General features: G+C 41.0%; 1 protein-coding gene across 5 annotated transcripts in view; it reads right to left on the reverse strand.

Annotated features, from left to right (window-relative positions):
• The window catches only part of Stau2 (staufen double-stranded RNA binding protein 2), a 326,027-nt gene that overhangs the window by 301,242 nt on the left and 9,882 nt on the right, over positions 1-14,903 (reverse strand). The gene's annotated exons all lie outside the window — the stretch shown is intronic.

The following is a 14,903-nucleotide window of genomic DNA, read 5'->3' on the forward strand; positions in this document are numbered from 1 at the left end:
ATGCTAAGGTCCCTTCTGGTTCTAGAGTTCTAGTACAATACCCACAAAAGGGAAGCTGTTAGTAACTCTGAAAATTTCACATCACTATGTAATATACACCCTCTTGCTCCAATCAGGTTTTAAACTGTGTTCTAAAGAAGACACATTAGTATTCTCTTGAGTTCTGTGAAAAATGCTAAAATTACCTTACTAAATATTTTCATATTTGTCTACTATCAATATAAAAATACGTGCATAACAATTCGCTTAAAGAGCATCATTGTAAAAGAGCATTCCACTGTGAAATTTGGGGTTGCTTCTTTTGGGCCTGACTCCTACCCTTTGCTGCATTACTTTCTGTATAGTAAATCTCTTTTATACTTTATAAATAGATGACAAAGAATACAACATAAATTGATAAATAAGTCATGGGCATTCATAATGGGAAAAGTTCATGTAAAATATAAATTATAGCCGGGCATGGGGGCACACACCTTTACTCCTAGCACTGGAGAGGCAGAGGTAGAAGGATGGCCCTGAGTTTGAGGCCACCCTGAGACTACATAGTGAATTCCAAGTGAGCTTGGGCTTGAGCAAGACCCACCTACAAAAATCAAAAAAATAAAAAAAAATAATGTACAGAACCTTGTTTCAATAAAAGGTGAACAGTATGAAAAGTTTACCTATTATGGCAGTGACCTTGGAATGACTCAGAAGGCATCATGGTGCTAGGAAGAAGTGACAGAGGAGTGCTCAACACTGAAATATCTCCATCATACCTTCCAAGGTTTAGGGTCCATTGCGGAAGAGGTGGCGGAAAGAATGTAAGAGCCAAAGGAAGGGTAGGACTCCTTACAACGTGCTCCTCCAGACACAAAATGGCCTGGATATCCATGACCTCACAGTGCCTGCCACTACCTACACAAGACCATCATAATAGGGGGAAAAGATCATGACATCAAAATAAAGGAGAGACTGATTGAGAGAGGGAGGGGATATGATGGAGAATGGAGTTTCAAAGGGAAAGTGGGGGGAGGGAAGGCATTTCCATGGGATTTGTTTACAATCATGGAAGTTGTTAATAAAAATAATAAATTAATTTTTTAAATTATCTATTAAACAACATAGCAAACCAACCAAATTCCATCACTTAGGTAGAAAATGAAAGAACTTAATTTACTGTTGCGTCTAAAATTATTTATTTGTGCACACATGTGGGGGGGGGGGGGTGCCAGGGTCTCTTGCCACTGCAATCAAATGCCTATCCAGCTTTATGTAGGTGGCTGGGAAACTGAATCCAGACTAACAGGCTTTGCAAGCAAGCACCTTTATCCCTTAAGTCATCTCCCTAAACCTTGCTGCCTTTTATTTAAACAATTTTTATCCATTTTCATACAATGCATTTTGATTATATTAGCCTCCCATTACCTTCTCATATTGCCATCTCCTTTCTACTGAACCCCTTTTTCATCCCAACTAGCTTGGGTAGAAATTTTTATGCTATAATATTTTAACAATAAGTTTCTCAGAAGCAAAGTTGTGTATCTTCAGGTGTATACACATGTATTTAGCTACCACCTTGTCAAAGTGACAAACTGAAATCAACTCAAAATTTCTCTGGAATTTTGTAGTATTTCTTACACTGTCTTCAACATCTGTATTTTTATTTTTTTTAATTGTTTTTCACATTTTCTAAAGGAGTAGTATGCTATCAAAAGAGTAAGCCAACTACTGGTTATTCTGTGTTTTAGTTTAGGGTTCCTTCTGATCTTTGATCAAATTATAGTATCTTTGAAATACGAATGGCATATAAGCATCTAAAAAAATGTTCTACGTCACTAGTCATCAGAGAAATGCAGACTAAAACTACATTGAGATTCCATCTCACTCCTGTCAGATTGGCCACCATCATGAAAACAAATGATCATAAATGTTGGTGGGGATGTGGAAAAAGAGGAACCCTTCTACACTGCTGGTGGGAATGCAATCTGGTCCAGCCATTGTGGAAATCAGTGTGGAGGTTCCTAAAACAGCTAAAGATTGATCTACCATATGACCCAGCTATAGCATTCCTAGGCATATATCCAAAGGACTCATCTCATTTCCTTAGAAGTACGTGCTCAACCATGTTTATTGCTGCTCAATTTACAATAGCTGGGAAATGGAACCAGCCTAGATGTCCCTCAGCTGATGAGTGGATAATGAAGATATGGCACATTTATACAATGGATTTCTACTCAGCAGTAAAGAAAAATGAAGTTATGAAATTTGCAGAAAAATGGATGGATCTGGAAAGGATTATACTAAGTGAGGTAACCCAGGCCCAGAAAGCCAAGTGCCACATGTTCTCCCTCATATGTGCATCCTAGCTACAGATGATTGGGCTTCTGTATGAGAAGGAAAAAACCTCAGTAGCAGAGGCCAGTAAGTTAAAAAGGAGATATAAAGGGAAGAGAAAGGAAGGGAGAAGGGTACCTAATAGGTTGGTATTGTATATATGTAAGTAGAATGATTGAGATGGGGAAGGGATATGATGGAGAATAGAATTTCAAAGGGGAAGGTGGGGGGAGGGAGGGTATTACCATGGGATATATTTTATTATCATGGAAAATGTTAATAAAAATTGAGAAAAAAAATACAGTATCTTTGAGTGCTTTTTATTTTTCATTTTTTTATCTCTGAAAAGTGAAAGTGGTAGGGCACATTTAACAATATGACACAGCAGGAGTAATGGGATATTGCTTGCACAATAAAGTTATGACAGTATTAGATGTCACAGCTTTCTCGATCTCAGATACCATCCTGTCGGCTGCTCTTTGGAGAGCCACATGTGGCAAAAGAGTGATAGAAGCTTCTGGTAAACATCCAGCACAGAGAAGACGTTCAATCCAAGAACCCCAAGTGTGGTGGTTTGAATGAGATGATCCCCACCCCCAATAAACACAGCATGTTCTGAACACCTAGTCCCCACCTGATGGCAACTTGGTAGGTGAAACCCTGCCAGAGAAGGTGTGTCATTAGGTCTATTAGCCCCTAGGCTTGCCAATGTCAGTTCAGCTCATTCTCTTACTGTGACAGAAAATGTCCAGCCTCTGTTCATGCCATCTTTCCCCTTTCCTCATGAAGCTTCCCCTCAAAACCATAAGCCAAAATAAATCCTTTCCTCCCATCAACTGCTGTCAGTCAAGGTGTTTTGTCCCAACAATGTGAAAGTAACTACAACACCATAGAACTGAGTCCTGCCAAGAGCCACCTAAGTGTGGAAGCTTGTCCACCCGTCAAGCTATCAGGTGTGAGTGACAGCAGCCCCGACTGAAAGCCAGTCAGCAACCTCCACTGAAAGCCAGTCAGCAACCTTATAATCAACCTGAGGCTACATGTAGCTAACTAAGAGAAACTGAGTGCTAAGCAAGCACTCTACCAACTGAGCTACATCCCCACCCCGAAGAGCATTATATTCTTTTTCATCAGAAAGTTATAACAGATTTACATGAATATAAAAACTGTAATTCATAACTATACCATCAACAATTCAGAATTCCCAGAGTGGCATATGTCTTTAAGATTGTTTCTTCTTTTAAAATATGTCCAGCACACTGTCCTATAAACAATTTAATAAAATATCAATACATATCAAAAAGGTATGTTATATACTGCCTGTGGTTTCATAAAAATCCACCTGGGGCTGGAGGGATGGCTTAGTGGTTAAGGTGTTTGCCTGCAAAGCCAAAGGACCAGGTTTGATTCTCCAGGACCCACGTTAGACAGCTTTACAAGGGGCGCACACATCTGGAATTTGTTTGCAAAAACTGGAGGCCCTGGTGTACCCATTCTCCCCCCCCTTTCTCTCTCCCTCTCTCCCTCTCCCTCCCTCCCTCCCTCCCTCCCCCTCTCTCTTTCTCTTTCAAATAATTAAATAAAATAATATATTTAAAAAATAAAAATAAATCCATCTGATGTCCTCATAGGCTCATGTGTTTGAATACTTGGTCCCCAGCTGGTAATGCTGAAGGAGAGAGTTTGCTAGACTCTTTTAGGCAGTTTCAGTTAGAAACAGGCCCAGAGATAACTGATGGTACCTCACCCTAACATGAATGGAACTCTTGGCAGGTATGGAATTCATATAGGATCTACAAGAGCTACAGTGCCCCCTGATGCCTACAGAGTGGCACACTATCTAGATAGCCTTCCCTACCCAGGTGGGCTGGCCCTGGGGTATTCCTTTTACATACTGGAATCTGACAAAAGAATCCATTTTCAATGGGCTATAAAGGCTGCTTTGGCCCTGTTCTCTGGATTCCCTCATCTCTGCTTGGACACATGTGAGTGGCTTCCCCTCTCACCCAACCTGGTTGGGTATGTTGGGGGAATAACAAAGTACTGTTTCTTGGTCTATTTCTAAAAATTTTATTTAGTTATTTATTTATTTGAGAGCAACAGACACAGAGAGAAAGACAGATAGAGGGAGAGAGAGAATGGGCGCGCCAGGGCTTCCAGCCTCTGCAAACGAACTCCAGACGCATGCGCCCCCTTGTGCATCTGGCTAACGTGGGACCTGGGGAACCGAGCCTCGAACCGGGGTCCTTAGGCTTCACAGGCAAGTGCTTAACCGCTAAGTCATCTCTCCAGCCCCTTGGTCTATTTTTTCTTCTTACCCCTGCTTCAGACTTTGGGGTAACTTCTCACATTAGTTACATATATGATTTTCCTCTGGTCTCTCAATCTACCACGTGCATATTTCCCTTACACTCCAGATCTGCCACATGGGTGCTTCCTCTAACTCTACACCTAAAACCCGTGCAATTTCTCTAAACTTGGGTGTAACCATAAGTGTAACTCTCTTTACTATTCAATTCTCCTCTAGATTTCTTGGTCTCTGTTTTGATACTTTCTCTCTGCTATTCCTCCTTACGCTACCAACATTTGCCCTCTTAACTTTCTTCCATGGGGAAACTCAGGGTAGATGCTATGTACGTTTCTTCTAATTCTCCCTACATAAGCACTTAAATTCTTTTTTAATACATATTTTACTAGTTATGTACACTGTGTATATTTTAACATATTTTTTGCGGACAACTTCTATAATTATAAAAAATAACCCATGATAATTCCCTCCCTTCCCCCACTTCCCCTTTGAAACTCCACTCTCTATCATATCCCCTCCCCCTCTCAAGCAGTCTCTCTTTTATTTTGATGTCATGATCTTTTCCTCCTAATATGATGGTCTTGTGTAAGTAGTGTCGGACACTGTGACGTCATGGATATCCAGGCCATTTTGTATCTGGAGGAGCACGTTGTAAGGAGTCCTACCCTTCCTTTGGCTCTTACATTCTTTTCACCACCTCTTCCGCAATGGATCCTGAGCCTTGAAAAGTGTGACAGAGATATTTCAATGCTGAGCACTCTTCTGTCACTTCTCAGCACTATGGCATAAGTACCTAAGTTCTATCTTCCAAGTGCCTGCAGCTCTACTCCAGTCCTTCCAAAAAAAAAAAAAAAACCTCAATTTCTCTTAAATGAACTTTATGAACTATCTTCCACATGCTTGTGTTCCAGTCCACTCTTTCCTTAAAAACCTCAATTTATGGGTTGGAGAAATGGCTAAGCATTTAGGGCACTTGCCTGCAAAGCCAAAGGACCTTGGTTCAATTCCCCAGGACCCACATAAGCCAGATGCACAAGGGGTTGCACGCATCTGGAGTTTGTGTGCAGTAGCTGGAAGCCCTGGCATGTCCATTCTGTCTCTCCCTTCCCATCTCCCTCCCTCTCTCTGCCTCTTTCCCTCTCTCAAATAAATAAATAAAAACCCAATTTCTCTTAAATGAACCTTATAAGCTATGCAGTATTTTCCAAGAGTATGTTTCCTATCTTCCACATGCTATGGCTATGCTCTAGCCTTCTTCCTAGATCCCAATCTCCCTTAAATAAATCCCACAATTTGCGATTTCTCCCTAAATAAACGCAATAAATAATTTATCCTTCTTGAGTCTTTATCAATTCTTTGTTAAAGGTAGGACAGGACCCAAAACTGGAGTTCATAAATTTGAGGACCCCTCCTGAGCCCCAAAATCTTGCATCAGTGCTATTTGGGAAAGTTGTAGAACCTTTAAAATGTGGAGCCTTCAGTAAGTTATAAAGGAGACATAAAGGGAAGAGAAAGGAAGGGAGGAGGGTTCTTAATAGGTTGATATTGTATGTATGTAAGTACAATGATTGTGATGGGGAGGTAATATGATGGAGAATGGAATTTCAAAGGGGAAAGTGTTGGGGGGAAGGGAGGGAATTACCATGGGATATTTTTTTATAATCATGGAAAATGCTAATAAAAATTTTTAAAAAAATGTGGAGCCTTGCTAAAAGTAATAGATCACTGGAGGTAGGCCTTAAAGTTTAATACCCAGTCCCACCTGCTGCTCATCCTCCTCTTCAGGACGGCAGCTGCATCGTGAGCAGCAGCCTCCTCCTACTGCTGCCATGATGGACTATGTCCCTAGGAAACTATGAGACAAAATAAACCCATACCCTCCTTAAGTTGCTTCTCATCAAGTATTTTGTCCCATCAATGAGTAAGTAATACAGAAACATAGCACCAAAGTATCTTTGAGTGCTTTTTTTCATTTTTTTATCTTTAACACGTAAAAAAGGGCTGGAGAGATGGCTTAGTGATTAAGGTATATGCCAGCAAAGCCAAAGAACCCAGGTGCGAAACCAGGCATGGTGGCACACACAGTGGCGCACACCTTTAATCCCAGCACTCAGGAGACAGAGGTAGGAGTTCAAGGCCACCCTGAGACTACATAGTTAATTACAGGTCAGCCTGGACCAGAGTGAGACCCTACCTCGAAAAAAAAAAGAACACAGGTGCGATTCCCCAGGACCCATGTAAAGCCAGGTGCCCAAGGGGCACATGCATCTGGAGTTCATTTGCAGTAGCTAGAGGCCCTGATGCACCTATTCTCAATCTCTCTCTCTCTCAAATAATTTTTTAAAGTGGGGCTAGAGAGATGGCTTAGAAGTTAAGGCACTTGTCTGAGAAGCCTAAAGACCCATGTTCGACTCTGCAGGTCCCACGTAAACCAGACTCACAAGGTGAAACAAGAGCATAAGGTCCCTCATGCACACAAGGTGGCACACGCATCTGGAGTTCAATTACAGTGGCTGAAGGTCCTGGCATGCCAATTCACTCTCTCTGTCTCTCTCTTTCTCTCTCTCTCATAACAAAAAAGGCCAGTCTGTTGGGCTTGCCTCAGGGGAAAAAAAAGTGGTAAGCAGCATTGAACAATATGACACAGCCGCTGCTATGATTAAAACTGACCATGTGGTTTGCAGGCCTTTGGAACTGGTTTGTAGAAGGGAATGTCGAAAAATTTGAAAATCTGAACTATATAAACCTTACATACTATAAGCAAGACTTAGTGGTCCATTCTGTTGAAAGTTTGGAAGACCAGACAGCTGAGAGAAATGTGGACTGTGGAGAGTGGGCTCATGATGCTTCGGAGAACAGACTCTCTGGACACTGAGCTAGAGGCTCAGGTGATATGCTGGCAAAGAACATGGATGTAATACCAGCACTCCTGAGGCAGAGGTAGGAGGATCACCGTGAGTTTGGGGCCAGCCTGAGTTCCAGATCAGCCTAGGCTAGAGTCAGACCCTGTCTGGGCAGAAAAAAATAAATAAATAGGTTCTGACCGTATTCTGCCTATGTCTTGAGAACCTAAGTGAGGAGGAATCTGAATGTAAAGGTAATGGGCTAGTCTGTTACAGCATTCCAGCTGCTGTGTGGATACTACTGACTGCTACGATCAATGCCTACAAGAAAAGAGCAACAAAAGGAGCCAAAAGATAGGGAAAAGGTGCCATTTGGCAAAGGAAAGAAACAAGTATGAAATTTCCCACATGAGCTTGCTGACTGAGAAGGCAGCTGCAATTGTTAAGATATCAGCGTCACTAGAGAGATGTGGCTGTGCTAGCTGACCTGTGCTGAAGCAGTAGAAAAGGTGCCCAAAAGGCAAGACACCACCCATGGAAAGTTCTAACTTGTGAGGACACAAATTCTTTTGAAAGGAGAAGGAAATGGTGAAGGGATTCCCAGTTGCTGCAAGGCAACAACAGCCTGGGGAAGTGCACAGACCACTGAGGACCAAGGGTACAGGCGCCAACAAAGCCGGTGGCAAGAGTTGGCAGCAGCATCCACATGATATTGGTTTTACAGGCATGGAAACTGAATTACTGAAAGGGTCATGGCATCTTGCTCCACAACTGCAGAAATCCAGTGAAGCTGGGCAATCTGAAGTGGTGACAATAAAGCCTAAATGAAAAGGAGACTGCAGGATGCTGGAAATGCCAGGACACTGGGACAACCACCAAGAAAAGCTGTAGGATCAGAGTTGACCCAGCTCAAGAGAAGAGCTGTCCTAAATTGGAAGGCTGGGGCTACTCAAGCCTTTTGGAGCCCCGAATATTTCATCATGGGTCTTAGATATTGGACATGAAGCTGCAGGGATGGATTTCTGCCCCATCTTTGATTGCTGTGCTCCCTTTTGGAATGGTAATTCTTACTGTGCCATTATATGTTGAAAGCATGCAATTTGTTTAGATTTTACAGGGAGTCACAATTAGAAACTACCATGAGTCTCAGAAAAGACTGGACTTTTGAACATAATTAGAGACCATGTGGCCTTTTGAAGATAGACTGCAATTTGCCCCTTAAAACTGCAAACCAAAATAAACCCTTTTCTTTTTTTTTTAATGATTTTTTTTATTTTTTTTAATTTTTTTATTTATTTATTTGAGAGCGACAGACACAAAGAGAAAGACAGATAGAGGGAGAAAGAGAGAGAATGGGCGCGCCAGGGCTTCCAGCCTCTGCAAACAAACTCCAGACGCGTGCACCCCCTGTGCATCTGGCTAACGTGGGACCTGGGGAACTGAGCCTCGAACCGGGGTCCTTAGGCTTCACAGGCAAGCGCTTAACCGCTAAGCCATCTCTCCAGCCCCCTTTTCTTCCTTAAGTTAGTTCTGGTCAGCTATTTAGTCCCAACAATGAGTAAGAAACTAATATACTTCTCTCTTCCATCCTGTGTCAAAAAAAAAAAGGTTCCAGGGCTGGAAAGATGGCTTGGTGGTTAAGGTGCTTACCTACAAGCCTAAGGCGCCCAATTCGATTCCCCAGTACCCCATAAAACCAGATGCACGAGGTGGCGCATGATCTGGAGTCCGTTTGCAGTGGCTAGAGACCATGGTGTGCCCATACTCTTATCTGCCTCTCTCTTTCTCTCTCAAATAAATAAATAAAATATTTTAAATTGAAAAAAAAGTTTCCAGCTACAGTACAATCCCATTACAAGTAAGTACTTTCAGAGAAATGTTTCCACATGTCTCAAAAATACCCCACAGTTATATCTTGTCAGGCACATTAGAAAATGTAGGTCCACACTGCAGAGTACCAACGAAAACAAGCAGAACAGCTAATGAAGGGAAGAGTACTACAAACTAGAGAAGACACAGCTCATGAAGATGAAAAGGCCCACCTGTATCTGCTGATATAATGTACACTTTTAATTGTGAATTACATTTACTGAATAGGAATTAGAAGATATAAAAGTTAAATGTATAGAATCCTCAATAAATGCTATTTTATAAAATGGCATAAGTGTCTATAAACTTTTTACAGCAGCCTCCATTCCACAACTAGTAGACAATTTAGACTTAAATGTCTTATTTCACAATGTGACAGAGTGAAAGTATGTATAAATACACCCTCATTCATAGACTAGAAACTATACAAATTTAGTATCAATTGCAAGTATCTCACTCTGCAGAATTTATGAAATTCACCTTTTTCAAAGTTTGTTTTGAATTCCCTCACCTGACTTCTGGGTAAGATGGCTGCACAGAAGCCATACCAAACCAGCCTAGGGAGGGATTTAAGCAAAACCACACCAAAATACACCCTTCTGAAAAGTGAAGGTGTATAGGGTCTTCTTAGATACAACTGGAAAGCAAGAGAGACCAAGATCCACCAGAAAGGAGGAAAGGAGCCAGAATCCCCTTGAGGCGCTAGTGGACCCCACCCACTAGCTGCCAGGCAGGGCGCTAAGCAACAGCAGCAGAGACCAAACAAGAGGATTTTCCAACCTCATCAGCATCCTTGCAAAGTCAAGAAATCTGAAGGAAGACAGCCGAGATCAGCTAAGGAGCTTCTGAAAGGGGTACAGGCGGAACTGTGTGGAAAAACTCCAGTACAATTCCAGGCTTCCTGCACTCTCCCATCCCGCAACCATCAGAACCACGAAACTCTAACATTCAGCCCCAGAAAGCAGGGCATCCAGCCCAGCTGATCAGAACTCCAGCTCCACAGCAAAACATAGAGGGACCAAGGTGGTCACTCAACATTGGTGAGATTGGAAGCCACCCCAAAAGGTAACAAGCCTGACTAAAAAAAAAAAAAAAAAACAGGTACATAGACTTTGCATGTCAGGGCAGGTTATGGGTTACATATTCTTGGTTGGCTTTACCATTTTCAATCAAGCTGTATTTGGTGTTGATTTTTGTTGCCTTTGATGCTTTCAGATATATGGGATCTTTGCCTTATGCTTCTGTCATTATTGGGGGTAAGGTGTGATTCAGACCCAGGCTGACCTGGAACCAATTCAGAACACAATTCTCTACCTCCCAGCTGACAGGATTAAAGGTGTACAGAAGCACACATCCTTAGGGATTTTGGCTTTATAAGACTGTTTGTTATAATCCCCACATTTGCATACTCTGTGTTGGTTTTTATTGGATGTGTATATTGCTCAGTTGAAGTTTAAAATTTTCCAGTAAATTGTTCTACCCAGTCCAGTAGAATAGTTGCTTAACAGGCAAACTCAACACCTAGGATTACTTCTGTGTCTTGACTGGGGTACAAGAGCTACACTTGACACCTTAAACTCATACCCTAGAAGTATTTAAAGTTGGATTGCCACATCTAAGAACACTGCTGATAGGTAGAAAACCCTAGCATCAAATCAATTCAGGATGCAAAAGTTGCTACATTATAATATAAGACACACAAAGAATCAAGACAATACAATCCCACCAAAATTATAAATCCAGCAGAAATGATTACCAATAAGACTGTTTTAGATGAAATGCCTGGCAAAGATTTCAAGAAAATTATATTCCCTATACTCAAAGAAATCAAAGGTATCAAAGAAGAAAACAGAGAAATTAAAGAAGAAAACAAACTTCTGAAAGAGAACACAGGAAACCAGTTTAATGAAATAAGGAGGTCATTACAAGATATGTGTAAGGAAATAGAAATACTGAAGAAAAACCAGGCTGAAATTTTAGCTCTGAAGAACAGAGTCAGTCAAATTTAAAAAAAAAAAAAAAAAAAAAAAAACTCTGTGGAAAGTCTCACCAGGAGAATGGAAGGTGAGAACAGACTATCTAAACTAAAAGACCAGGTGGCAGAACTAATACAGTCCAACAAAGAGAAAGGCAAGCTAATAAGAAGGTATGAATGGGAATTTCAAAATATCCAGGACACTATGAAAAGATTGAACGTAAGAATTCAAGGTATATTAGAAAAATAAATTCAATCCAGAGGCTTAGTAGGTGTTTTCAACAAAATCATAGAAGAAAATTTTCTCCAAATTGGGGGGAAAAAATGCCAGTGCAGGTATAGGAAGCTTTTAGAACACCAAACAGACAAAACCTGGAAAGAACCTCTCCTCACCATGTTATAATTAAACTACTAAACACACAAACCAAAGAAAATATATTGAAAACAGTTAGAGAGAAAAAGCAAGTCACCTACAAAGGGAAGCACATCAGAACAACAGCAGATTATTCAACACAAACTCTAAAAGCCAGAAGGGCTTGGAGTGATATAGTCCAAATTCTGAAAGATAACAACTGTCAACCCAGATTACTATATCCTGCAAAGCTATCTATCCAAACTGATGAAGAAATAAGGACATTCCACAACAAAAACAAGCTAAAGGAATTTATGACAACTAAACCAGCTCTAAAGAAAATACTTTAAAGGGGCTAGAAAGATGGCTTAGCTGTTAAGGCACTTGCCTGAGAAGCCTAAGGACCCAGGTTTGATTCTCCAGGTCCCACATAAACCAGATACACATGGTAGCGCAAGCATCTAAAGTTCATTTGCAATGGCTAGAGGCGCTCCCATTCTCATTCTCTCTCCCTCCCCCCCCCACTCTCTCTCTCTTCTCTGACTCTAATAAATAAATAAATCAGAAAAAAATTTTAAGAAAATACTTGAAGGAATCCTTCACACTAAACAGAAAGCAAAACACATACAGAAGGAAACAGGAAAAAATAATCCATACTCAAATAACAGTTAAAACAAGAGAGTAAAGGGAAAACAGAAAGCACCACAAAACAAGAAGAATGGTGAGAATAAACACATACCTTTCAATAATAACTCTTAGCATCAATGGCCTCAATGCCCCAACCAAAAGACACAGGCTTGCAAACTGGATTAAAAGGCAGGATCCTGCCATTTATTGCCTCCAGGAAGCTCATCTCTCAATAGAACATAGACATTATTTTAGGGTGAAAGCAAGTGGGCCTAGGAAACAAGCAGGGGTTGCTATCCTAATATCTGAAAGGATAAACATCAAACCAACATTAGTGAGGAAAGAAAAAGAAGGTCACTTTATAGTGATTAAAGGAACACTACAACAGGACATTAATGTACCTAATATGGGTGGCTCCCAACTTCATCAAACACACACTATTAACTTAAGGTCACAGATAACACTAAACACAATTGTAGTGGGTGACTTCAACATCCCATTCTCATCAATTGACAGGTCATTGGTCAAAAAATATAGAGACAAACCAAGCGTGGTGGTTCATGCCTTAAATCCCAGCACTCAGAAGGCAGAGGTAGGAAGATCGCCATGTATTCAAGGCCACCCTGAGAATACTGAATGACATCCAAGTCAGCCTAGGCTAGAATGAGACCCTACCTTGAAAAAGAGAAAGAGACAGACAGACATCTGGATTAAACAATGTCATGGAACAAATGGACATACAGATACATACAGAAATGGAGATACAGATACACACAGAAAATTCTATCCAAATGCAGCAGAATATACATTTTTCTCAGCAGCACATGGAACATTATCTAAAATAGACCATATATTAGGAAACAAAGCAAATCTTAACAACTACAGGAAAATTCAAATAATCCCTTTTACTCTATTTGACCACAATGGGGTTAAACTGAAAATCAACAATAAGAAAAACTAGAGTATACAGAAATTCATATAGAGACTAAACAGTACACTATTGAATGATAAATGGGTCACTGAACAAATCAAAAAGGCCATCAATAAACTCATAGACTCAAATAATGATGAGAATACAACATACCAAAACCTTTGGGGCACAATGAAGTTGGCCCTAGGAGGGAAATGTATAGCTCTAAGTGCCTACATTTAGAAATTAAAGAGTTCACAAGTAAACAATTTAATGCTTCACCTTAAGGCCTGGAAAAAAGAAGAACAAGGCAAACCAAAAAATCAGTAGACAGGAAGAAATAACAAAGAGTATGGCAGAAATTAATAAAATAGAAACAAAAAAAGAATCCAAAGAATCAATGAAACAAAGAGGAAACACCTGAGTCACAAGGCACTGGAGAGGGTAAAGAAGACTGACCTTAATCTTCTACAGCTCCTCCCTTCCTCCTTCTCCCTCTCCTTCTCCTCTCCCCCCCCCCTTTTCTAACTCTTTTATATTAGTTATCTTTTTCTTCCTTCCCTTAGTGGGCACTGACCTGTAACTCCCAGTACCAGCAGGTGGCTATCATCCACAATGAGCTCTGGATCAGAGAGACCTACAAGGTTTCCTAAAAGAATGACAGATTTCTGTCAGAGTACTTGATGACCCATCAAAGGTTAGTGGTAAGACCCTACTGCTAAAGACACCATATGCAGTTGACACATAACACGGAGTGACATAGCTGGAAGCTAGAAGAGAGTCAATCTCCAGACAATCAGCGTGTCTAGTGCCAGAAGGTGCTACATGGGTGACTGGGGGAAAATGACCAATATCTTTGCAAGCAACTGATGGTCTAACCTACTTAGCAGCAAATAACCTGTTGTGATGCTCACACAAGTGCAACAGTGGCACACAGCCATGGTGGGAAACGAACTGCTCTTGATTTGGCTAACTGATCCACTCAGTAGAACAGGACCCATAGCTGGAGCTGGGAAACAAGTCAGAACCATATCCAAACATGAGCTACAAGAGGGCCTACACCTATTAAATTTGCTATAAAAAGAAGTAAGGGTTATCCCATTTATCTAGTGCTAACTTTACTCTCTGTTGGAGAATCTGCTTCTCTTTTTCAGACAGACGTAAGATCCTAAGGAGAGAACCACCCCATCATACCTCATACAAGCTGAAACCAAGAATAACTGGTGAAACCAGCAAGGGTGCTGTTTTCTTGGTAAACTGGGTACCAGCACAAGAGTGAAGGAGATTAACACAGAGAACAATAAACTCCTACCAAATTAGATATCCAGAGACACAGGGGCTTCCAACACCTCATCAGTGAAGCAGACCCAAAATGAACCCAACATGGACCAGGAAAATTTTGCAGAAGAGGGGGCAAAGAATGTCAAGCCACACGTTGGGTCATGATAAGCAGAGACATTTCCTCTTACCCATAACTGTGGGCTAACTCTACAATGCATGACCCATATACCTCAACAAGGAGGGGTCAGGGGGAGGGGTTAGGACATGAAGGAGGCTAACAATGGTACCAACTTGACTGTATTCACTGAGCACAAAACTAATTAATAAAAAAAAGTTTTTTAATGAGAGTTGGTTCTTTGAAAGGATAAACAAGGGCTGAAGGGATGGCTTAGCAGTTAAGGCATTTGCCTACAAAAGCCAAA

The sequence above is a fragment of the Jaculus jaculus genome, chromosome 2 (assembly GCF_020740685.1).
Source record: "Jaculus jaculus isolate mJacJac1 chromosome 2, mJacJac1.mat.Y.cur, whole genome shotgun sequence".
Lineage (NCBI taxonomy): Eukaryota > Metazoa > Chordata > Mammalia > Rodentia > Dipodidae > Jaculus > Jaculus jaculus.